This window comes from Pavona decussata, unplaced genomic scaffold (assembly GCF_977016875.1).
Source record: "Pavona decussata unplaced genomic scaffold, jaPavDecu1.1 SCAFFOLD_695, whole genome shotgun sequence".
NCBI classification, from domain to species: domain Eukaryota; kingdom Metazoa; phylum Cnidaria; class Anthozoa; order Scleractinia; family Agariciidae; genus Pavona; species Pavona decussata.
This window is the reverse complement of record NW_028145895.1, coordinates 108,387-119,640: the sequence shown is the minus strand read 5'-3', so window position 1 is coordinate 119,640 and position 11,254 is coordinate 108,387. Positions and strand designations below refer to the sequence as shown.

At 40.9% G+C, this 11,254-nt stretch overlaps 1 pseudogene; it reads left to right on the top strand.

The window, feature by feature from the left end:
• Nucleotides 1-5,919: 5,919 nt before the first annotated feature.
• Nucleotides 5,920-10,947, top strand: LOC146449002 (uncharacterized; annotated as a pseudogene).
• The last annotated feature ends 307 nt before the right edge of the window (nucleotides 10,948-11,254 follow it).

The window sequence follows — 11,254 nt, the reverse complement described above, 5'->3', positions numbered from 1 at the left end:
AACGATTAAAAATAAAATGTGGAAACGATTCACTGCTCAAGGCAATACAATGTATCTGGATATTTTGCCTAAAATATTGAAGCAGTATAATAACACTAAACACAGTTCAATAAAAATGACACCGACAGAAGCATCTAAGAAAAAGAATGTAGGAACTGTTTACTTCAATCTATTTGGCAATTTGAAGCAATTATCATCTTTGCCAAAATTTAAAGTTGGTGAAAAGGTTAGAATATCAAAGTATAAAAGAAAGTTGTTTGATCGAGGTTATACAGAAAACTGGTCAGAAGAGGTCTTCATTATCGATAAAATACAATACACGAATCCGATCACATATAAACTGAAAGATCTCAATAATGAAGAAATTAAAGGGAGTTTTTATGAACCAGAATTATTGAAAGCCAAACAGGAGGTATTCAGAATCGATAAAGTTATCAGGAGAGATTACAAGAAGAAACAAGCTTTGGTAAAGTGGAAAGGATACAATGATACTTTTAATTCTTGGATCCCAATCAAGGATTTAGTCGATTTGTAAAAATAAATAAGCTCTCACGAATATTCGATAGCGAGTCGATTCAATAAAAAAATCTATTGTTGTGTGCAAGATAAATGATATTCTTACCTCAAAAAGCGTCTACAAACATCAGAACGATGAAAGTGGAGAAATAAATGTTCAAAAATCCCAAAACAGGAGCCATAAACATGACTTCGCAAAATGGCAACAAAATGGCCGACACGTGTGTTAACAAACTAGTGTCCAGTCCGCTTTGGGTTGTGTGCATGAAAGCGCATGCGTGTTAATCCAAATCAAGCAATATTACGCAATATACAGAAAAATAGCACCACAAGTGTAAAAATTTCAGAACTGAGTGTGATATATAGGTAATCGGGCCATTGTTATATTAGTTCACAAACTCTGGTGAAGCTTTAGGGTGGTGTCAGCTGGCCCCTGACTGAAACCTGTTTAACGGCTTGTGCAGATGGTGAATTACTGAGTAGTGTGGGATGTCTTCCAGTAGACGGTACCTCCAGGGTGAGCCCGCTCAGGCCCTACTGGTTTACAGCGGGGTGCTCAGAGTTCGTCCCAGGACTCAACCTCGGTCCCAGAGGTAAACTGGGAAAGGGACAGCCGCCTTGTCAGCGGCGGGAAAAAGACCTGGCTGGGGCCAGGCAAGTAAACAGCCAACCGAGCACCCCACGTTCAGGGTTTTGTCCATTTTCGTGACAAGTCACACAACGTCACGCGTGACAGTAACGGCATCCAGTCACACAACAACCATAATGATTATTTTTTTATCCAAATTGGTGTTCAAAAATATTGTATTCATCATTCAAATCAGCGATTGATGAGTTGGTTGGATTTAATCGATGATTGTTTGTGAGTTGGTGTCATTTATGAAAAACCTAAATTTAGCGTCTCCGTTGCAGGAGTTTTGAGAAACCGAGGATTTATGTTTTTAGGTTTTTGAGAAACCGAGGATAAAAATTTAGCGTCTCCGTTGCAGGAGTTTTGAAAAACCGAGGATTTACGTTTTTGACGTCTCCGTTGCAGGAGTCATTGTTGAATCAGGTATGAATTTTGCGAATATTTTGAAAGTGGGCTCATACACCCAAATATCTAACTACTCTCAATATTTTTTTATTATTTTTTTTTAACGGGGAGGCCCCACTCCGAACTCCAAACCTTTACGCTCTCCACTCCCGGGCACAACGAAAGGAGTTGTAACAAGAGCTTTATTACATACTTCCAAACTTCTCTTGTATATGTTGCCTTAAACTGCTAACAAGAAGTATTGCTTTTGTTTTTTGTTGAAATGAATTTTTGAAAGTTATTTCCCTGTAGCGTTTTGCCTTCTGAGTAGCCAACATTGTGCTTGTAGGACTCACGTATATGTATTTACAGTCACAAATTATGGTTTGTTTTGTTCATATAAGTTACAAATTTGGATTTGTGATCTGATTCCTAATAAAATTTAATGAAGTTTAGTTTTAGTTTAGTCACATCGTTCGGCGTTTCAGAAATTTAACAAGGCAGTTTTCACTGAGTTATTAAACCTACGAAAGCGCAATTTGTGAAGCTGATGATTTAAATATTAGTAGTCCATGGGGTGTGATGATTTGCGTCGGCTCGCGTGATAGTAGAGAAAAGGCGTCTGTTTAAATGTCCCCTCTCCTATTATGCCGCCCAGAAAGCAAAACTGTAACGCCAACCCGATTTATTTAAGGTTTGCGCCTGTGCTGCTGATTTTGTGTAACGTCAAGCCCTTATTAAAATCAAAACTACGATTCTAAAACGAGTTTAGGTGTGTAATGAAAGGAACATGCTTCTGCCGGTTGATTTTGTCTAACCTTAGTTGGCCTTATTCAGTTTAGGCAAAAGCAAAGGAACTGAAACTAGCAGGCAGAAAACTTTATTATAGTGCAAGGATAAAACACCGGAAGAAAGGCAAACTGATCAGACGAGTTACGTTTTTTTGATAATTTTTCTTAGTCATAAAGTCCTATTATTCCCTAGAAATCTGTCATTATTTGAGCAGAGTACATTGTCTAGAATCAGCACATAATTGTGACAGTGAAATAGTCCATTTCCGAGTCCCTGTAAACCTCATAGGTTAAGTGCAACTGGAGCTTTTCATATAAAAATAAGTTTTGTTTGCAAACGAATGAAAACTAATCACAAAGTGAGGCCTAAAGGAACTCGGAAATGGCCTATTAAACAGTTTAAAAGTTCCCCTGGCCTGCAACGAAACGATCACAATGCGGCACGATGTACTGCGAGCGATCTTTCCGGATACGCCTTCCGACCTCCGTGGGACTCCATACCTCGCCAGTGAAGAGGAGCTGGTGACAGGGTCTTCACTAAAGAAATGTTTGACTGTAACAGGCGGTGGTTGTCGCGTCGGCTTTCCAGTCCATTTGAAGTTGTTTCTTGCCAAGTCTCCAGCTTTCCTTGACGAACAAGGCCGCAAGACCGCTTCCCGTCCAGTGGAGAAACTTCAAGTTAGAATTAGAATTTACAAATTAACAAATTTTCACAACTACAGTATTGACATCCGGTGATCGGCGGATTCAACGCGGCATAAACCTGAAAGAGAACAAACAAGTATACATAAGAGACGCGCATCAACGAAATGTATATATTCATCTCAGTAAAACGAGGTTTTGAGAACGTAAACATTATTTTTGGATGCAACAGTGCGAGAAATTCGTATGCACTTTTTTGTTACACAATTAAATTAGAAATACCTACTCTTTACTCTTGTCTGTCCCTCCATTCCCTAAACACATCCTGATCCCTCACGAATTCGGCTGCGCACGTAACCATGAAGTCCCTAGAAAGAAGAAGACAGCGCGAGTTTTTATCAGTATGGAATTGAAAAAAAAAAATACGCCATTTAGTTTAGCGATCACAGACATGCCATATTTGTTTGACTCGATTTTGGTGCGATAATGACCCGGATATTATCGCATATCGGTCGCTGATCATTTCTCAGATTAAAGGAAAAATAAAACAACGTTCTGAGTTAAACAAGATCAAATCTTACCATCGCACCAGGTAATGACTGTCTGGTCTTTGCTAAAGCCAAAATAGAGAAAATGTCGGAATCAGTTAAAACACAAAACAACAGAAGACACGATACATTGTTCGTGGCTTATTCCTACTAAAATCTGAAAAGCGAGCAGACGGATGTGAAAAGATTGTATGAAGGGCGGTATACGACTTTGTCGCATGCGACCAGCTTACGACAGGCCTACAACAGGAATTGTTTCGTGTAAATCAAAGCTACAACTCGCTTACGACTGTCGTGTATGTCACAGAATATGTCGTAGGATTTTAAAACATGTTTTAAGAGTGCCTGACTGTAACTTTCGGGAATCGCTGGCCAAGCTTGAAAAATCGAAACTCTTGATAATTTGCCTGAAGTTTACTTTTGGGGAACTATCTTCGAAAATATTATTTGAATGTTCTGGAAATTTATAGTTTTCGAGAATTTTGGAGAAAACGAAATTACGGGTTCTACCTCATTAATTATGCAAAAATATCACGCAAAATTGGCCAAGTTCAATACGCTTGTGTTGAAACAGGACGCAACGCTCGAATACGAGGTCGGTTTTAAATAAGAGTATAGCTCACCTTCTTTCTATCAATGCGAACTATGTACACTTTTGTAGCACATTGGAGGGTTTTATGGCTCTTTGAAAAATTGATATTTTGCGGACTTCGCGATGACAAGAAAATTGAGTAAGTTTGAACGTTTAAAATGCATCTTGGTATGTCAAGTATCAAATCGAGAGGAACATTGTGATGAAGCTTGGGTGTTCGTCTTTAATAATTCGAAATAAAAAATCTGGGCAATCAATGCACGCGCTGACAAAAACCAAAGTTTTAGCGAGGCTTCGTTAACAAATTTGCATAAATTCGCAATTGTCGAGAAAATGCTATGTTGTGGCGACTCGGGGAAATCATTGACCCAAGCTATCCTGAGATGGTCATTTTACATCACTTATTGCACTTGTTTGTTTCTCTTGTTTGTTTAAGAACGTGATGGGAAAGGTCTGGACAAAAAAAGAAAAAAACACGCGACGGGAAAAGAAATATTCGCCAATTAAGTTCTGGTGGGAAATTTGCATAATGCAAATCTGCCAATAAATCTTTCTGTAAAGGAATCTGATTGGGAAGGTTTCATTAAGAGCCTATCATTTGACGGAAACACTCCATATAAAAGGAGTCAAACAACATTAATCTGATTTCAACAAATAATTGTTGAATCTTAACGTTTTTAAATTAATAGTGCCAAACTGACACTCAGTATTGCGTTACCTGCGTCACGTCAATAGCTGTCGAAATTGCCATTTGCAACAACTAGAATAAAGACCTTTATTTACTGGCATATACGCAGTTTTGACAAAAATAAAACTTTTACATATCATTGAAGTCACGATTATAAAATACACGGTTGTCAAATGAGTGCGAAAGTTATTAATTAAATCAAGTTTGTTTACTGGAATGCTTTTTTAAATAGCTAGTCCAACCTGTTTTAGTGGCCTTCTAAACAGTGATCACCCAGATGCAGGTCAGTAAACTGAAAAACTCTCTATTCGTGCTATTTGAAACTGGCCTTCGCAAGCGACTGAAAAACAATGTCAGCCGGCACGCCATGCATTTTAACGTAATTACTGGTATGAAATATCACACATGCTTCAGAACCTGTGTGCCAATTTCCGTTTGACAAAATAATAACTCAGTTTCTACCTACAGTCCTCATTGGCTGTAGGGCATGCATTTATCTTTGTTGAATGTCAACAACAGAAACACTGGTATCTCAGTGACACTGTATAGACGCAATGTCTACTGCATACATGTCAGGCTGTGAACAACATCTACATGGTTGGGTACGTGGTTGGAGGATCACGATCAATGATCATCAAACATCCTGCAAAAGCAGGTTTTCACCATATCGAAACCTGAGACGAACGTTAAAAAACGAAAGTGCCGGGCTTTTTGCATCGCGTGTTAAAAACCCAGCTGTTTTGCTGTTTGCACTGTCGATCCTCACTATGTTATTCCCAGTCCCCGTTTTGTGGCTCGAAAACAACAATAAAGCGACAAAAACCGCTATCGAAACTTGATTTTTCCATCTTAAACTACCTGAAAATGAATACAAGAAAGATATGATTTTCAGACTTCAGTTCTCCTTTAAGCCCAGTCCTAAGTCCGTAGTCCGCCTATTATACCTTATTCAATCTTTTTTACCCAGTCCGTGGTCCGCAGTCCTTCGCGCGCGTTTCCAATTTTATACTGACCGCGTTGTTTACGTTGCAATTTATTTCAAAGAATACTATTGCAAGTAATTAAGTTGTCAGATATCGTACAGGGTTTTTACAGGTGATTAGCTTTATCCCACATTACGTTTAAGAATGTCCTTTTGTAGTTTCGCTTCCCTGGTTGGTGGAGCTTGTGGTCCAAGTCCTGAAAATCCGACCGTGGAACAGTTTGTTGATTTGAAAGACTGCAATCGGGATGTGACAGCACATTTGAAGTTTTGTAAGATAATAACGAATGCTGAGGAAATCGATAACGAAAGGTGAGTACTATTAAACGCAATGAATTTTTTTCCCTGTGACTGGACAACGTATTTACTCAGTGGAACTGATTGAAGCTTACCTATTGATTTTCAGGGATTTTTGTCGCCCAAGAATGCCAACAACATATGACAGTCTACCCCAAACACAGGGATGCGTATGGTATTCGTTGGCGGACTGGTAAGACAAGATGCTGTGTACCAACACAAGTTGCCGGCCATAAATCAGGGTCTAACCGGGGTGATCGAGGAATAGACAGCCAGCAATCATATTTTGTCTTTGAAGAAACTAGACTACTTGTTCCAGCTGGGTCACGTAAGTAACAAAATTCATGTCTACTGGCCGCAAGATTTTTCCACACTTTTCATTTATCTTTTTTTAGTTTGTGTTGAATATCAATTTTATTTAAAGGGAAACGCTATACGTGATTGACGTATTTTCCTCTCTCGTTCCCAGAGGCCGCGTTAAACCTCGTTCAGCGTTCCGCTGGACAAGGGTAATGCGGTCGACGGCCTCTGGGAATGAGATTGTGTATTTTCTTGAATAACACGCACGCGTTGCCCACGCGCTCTGTATTTGCATGGATGAGTTGTGGGAGGGGGTGTGAAGTGTCCCGTCGCGCTGTCCCCCCATTTCTATTTGAGCCTTGTGATTTCCACACATACTGTTAACCCGATTTTCATTCCTTTTATCCAGCTATTTGCAGGCAATGTAGAGAGTATATTGGGAAAATGATAGCCCAGAAGAAGTCTTCTGAGGAGCCATCCGAGCAAGGTGCCTTCCCCCTGCCTACTCATCAGTATCCTTCTGCTGTTGCCGAATCATCCATCGTGCAGGCAGAATTAACACTGGTAATTGTTGTACATAGCAAACATTCAGTACTTTTATAATTGTCCATATTCCACACGACACTCAATTTCTTTTTTTTTTCCAATAGGAAAAAGAAGCGAGTAGTAGTGAGGATATAGCTGAACATATCAAGCGCCTTTCGATTGATGACACCTTCGTCCTTGGCTCGTCCGAAAGTACGGCCTCTTCTTTTAGTGGAGAAGTGGTTATTAGTTGTAATAAGCCACTGAGATTACTTAATGCTTTCCTTGAGGAGTGTGATGTTAAAACGATTGATAACCCGCAGCAAGGGTGGAACAACTGCGCTGAAAGAACAAAGAGAAGATACATTCAACAAACAAGAGACGTCCTTGTTGCAGTCTTGAAGGTAGTATCACCGGAAAACGCAGGCTACCTTTGGACGGCTATCCAGGCATCGAAAGCTGTGAACGAAGTGCTTGGTGTGGAGGGAATTATGTTTCCATCCCAACGTCTATACCTTGAGGCAATAGCAGAAACGTACAAGAATGCTGGCAGCTGGGACACGCGACGACAGATTCTGTCCATCATGACTGGTGTTGCAAGTTTGGCTGCTATCCGAGAGTACATCCCCGGTCTATCGCAGTACAGGTACACAGTGGCAAACTTGCATCGTCTACAACACGGAGTGGGAACACCTGTGCCTATCGAACATATGCATGCAGCGAGGGTTCGGATAGATGATGATCAACTGGACCACTTTATGAACTTCATCGCAAGTCCGCACATTGTGCAAGACCTGCCTTTTGGGCAAAAGTATCTGCACCTATCAAACGGGAACGTTCTTGAAGTTCCAAATGTTATTCGAGCTGTAATACCAGAACGAATAATTGCTCAGTACGGACAGCACTGCAAAGAAGTGAGTTTTAATCCCTTCAGCACGCGAACAATGCGGAGGATATTGTCTGCGTGTAGCGCAACAGTGCGAAAGAGCCTCCAGGGCCTGGATTATTTCGCAGGCGATGGTGCTTCAGCATTTGATGACCTGAGTAAACTCCTTAATCAGCATTCAGACCTAGTGGCAGCTGAATCTCAAGAAAAGTGGAAAGATGCATTAAAGAATGCCAAACTGTACATTAAAGGAGATTTCAAGGTAAAATAGTAAAGTTCTAACCCACAATGCTTTCGGCGATCAATTTTCCCTACTCCAGTGAGAGATCCGCGTTCAGCGTTCACAATAAAAAATGCACCTCTTAATCAAACAATAATGCTGCAAGTCTACGCAGGATCGGTAAAAGATCTAATCAGCCAAAAATATAAATGACTCAAATTTCTGCAAGGCTGATCGAACTGCGTAGAATCGCCTATTATGCTGGCCATCTCCTAGAATAAAACATCTCCTTTTTCTTCCCTATCGTTAAAATAACCGTTCACTTTAAAACAATCACCATCCAGTTAATGTACGCTTTTCCGCGTTCCTAGCAACACTGACATTTTCTGGATATCAGGGTAGAAAAAAAATCTATACGGAAGCTTTTTTGATAGACACGCTTGCTCGGCGTTTTCAATGTTGATGGGTGCGCGTTGGGTGTGTGTGTGTGTGTATGGGGGGGGGAGGGGGGGGGGGAGAAATTGGCGAAGTGTTTCTCTCTTTCCAAATTGGATATGTTTCATATATTCTATTATTATATTTTTTTAGTTTCAACTTTTACTATTTGTCGGAATTTGTTTTCTTAAAAATACTTTTCGTAGCTTTTCGTATCTTCGTAGTTTTCCATTATACTTCAAAAACGTGTTTCTCTAAGTAATAAAAAATATTTCACAGGTCCACGTTGCTAATGAGTCGCCCATTGAAGACCACTGTATGGCATATGCATTGAGTAACCCACATGACAGCTCCTTTAGTCAGAAGTGCAAGCACATTCACGAAGAACAATGCCTACAATGTGAAGAGCTTAACTCCGCTTTACAGGAGATTCAAACATTTGTTGAACAGGCCACTTTTCATTCCAAAGATGATGGCAACGAAGCCGTATATGTGGCAACGCACAGCAAGGAGATGATTCAAGCATGGAAGGCTCACCAGCTACGCACAGTGAGGCAAGACCAGGCGAGAGTGCAGATTCTTCGACAACTTGACAGCAGCTCGGTCTTAATAACCCAGGACTGGGCCATGAAATTCCTACCCAGAAAGTACCGCGAGTCCCAGTCGGACTGGTTCGGTAAAAGGGGCATTTCGTGGCATATGTCTGTCGCCATGCACCGCCACAACGATCAGCTAGAGTCTCAAGGATTTGTGCATATTATCCAGAACTGCACCCAGGGAAGCTCGGCTGTCGTCTCAATCATGGCTCATGTCCTGAAGACCTTAAAGAAAGAGCACCCAGAGATACAGAAAGCGTTTTCCGCCAAGATAATGCGGGGTGCTATCATAGCACGGTTACCATCGCTTCCGTACCAGCTATAGAGAAAGAATCAGGAATTCAAGTCGTCGAGGTTAGCTTCTCAGATCCCTAAGGAGGAAAGGGGCCTGCTGATCGCATGGCTGCAACGATTAAAAGCCACATCATAAGATTTGTAAATGAGGGTAACGATGTTACCAACGCCAAAGAGATGGAGAAAGCAGTCCTGTCGCATGGCGGCCTCCCTGGGATTCGAGTGGCGTCACTAGATTTCCTTGGGGAACATGAAAATTCCGGACTGCGACAGAAGATTCCTGGTATTAGTAGACTTAACAACTTCAAGTTTTGCGATGGAGGAGTCCAGCTGTGGCAAGCGTATGATATTGGTCCGGGGAAAAACCTTCGACTCGAAGGAACAGATGGTAAGCCTTACTCTTTGTCAGGCTCTGTTGTTTCTTCATTTGATTTCGAAATTCGGTAAGGCAAACTTTACGAGTAAGCCCCGGCTAAAAGAGTGATTTTATTTTTACTTACACAGGGGACGATTTGTTTGTTCTTGACGCCATTATTAAAAAAAAGGCAGATTAACAAAAAAAAAAAAACGACCTTTTATTTTCCAAAACTGTTCACACGTAAGATAGTTTTTGAGTAAGTTCAGCCATACTTTTCAGTAGAATTCGTCTTTTAACTGATTAACATATTTTGTTAAAGGTTGTTCATTGCCGGAATTCGTGATCTAAAATTATGTTTTCTTGTCACAGAATGTTATTTCCAGAAGATTTCGGTTGCTTTCTCACCTGGAGATTTCAAGGAGGTGACTTCCCGCAAAGGCCAAAAAGAGGCTGCTGGTTCAACTTCTACTGCAGCAGAGCCAGACGAAGAAGACGAAAGCCAAATTGAAAAAGACAAGCAAGTGTTCCTTTGCCCTGAAGAGTGCTGCACTCGTGGTTTCCGGAGGCACTCTTCCTTGGTAAAACATCTCGCATTTGGATGTTGCACAAAGACAATTGAAAGAAAGACACTGCTAGACAGGGCAAAGGTTAAATATGCTGGGAGACTCCAAGAAGGCGAAACCTCACTTCCAACAATAACTTCAACCAGCTCCTCTACAAGTAAGTCTCGGGCAGCGCCACTTGAAGGCTGGGCACTGAAACAAGCAAAGAAAGCTTATCGCTTTAACGATCAACAACGCCAATACTTTACAGCTAGGTTCAACATTGGCCAGGAGAGCGGCATGAAGCTTGATGCCGAAGTTGTCGCTAAAGAAATGCGGCGAGCACGAGGATCTGATGGAGAGCGGCTGTTCAAAGTGTCTGAATTTCTGACAGCGCAACAAGTGGCTTCATTTTTTTCCCGAATCGCGGCGAAGGTAAAGCAACAAACTGTTCCGGGGGAAAGTCTCAGTGAACCAAATATTCTTGCAATGGAAGAAGAGCAGAACCTTTCCAGTGCAAAGAGGGCTGTGATTACTGCATTGGGTGTGAAGCACCCTATAAGCTTTGAGCAATACAATATTTGTAGTATGGTCAAAGATAACACCCTTGCAAAACTAAAACTTGGTGTCCTAAAACTTCTTTGCGAAAAGTTAAGCATCCATTGCCAAGTGATCAGAGAAAAAAAGCACCATACATATCTCTTCTGCAAGATATGGTGAAAAACTGCTCTTGTAGTGCAGATTAAATATGCAAAAGGTTGTTTGATGATCATTGATCGTGATCTGATCCAATAAGCCCACGTGCACAACCATGTAGATGTTGTTCATAGCCTGACATGTATACAGTAGACATTGCGTCTATACAGTGTCACTGAGATACCAGTGTTTCTGTTGTTGACATTCAACAAAGATAAATGCATGCCCTACAGCCAATGAGGACTGTAGGTGGAAACTGAGTTATTATTTTGTTAAACGGAAATTGGCACACAGGTTCTGAAGCATGTGTGATATTTCATACCAGTAATTA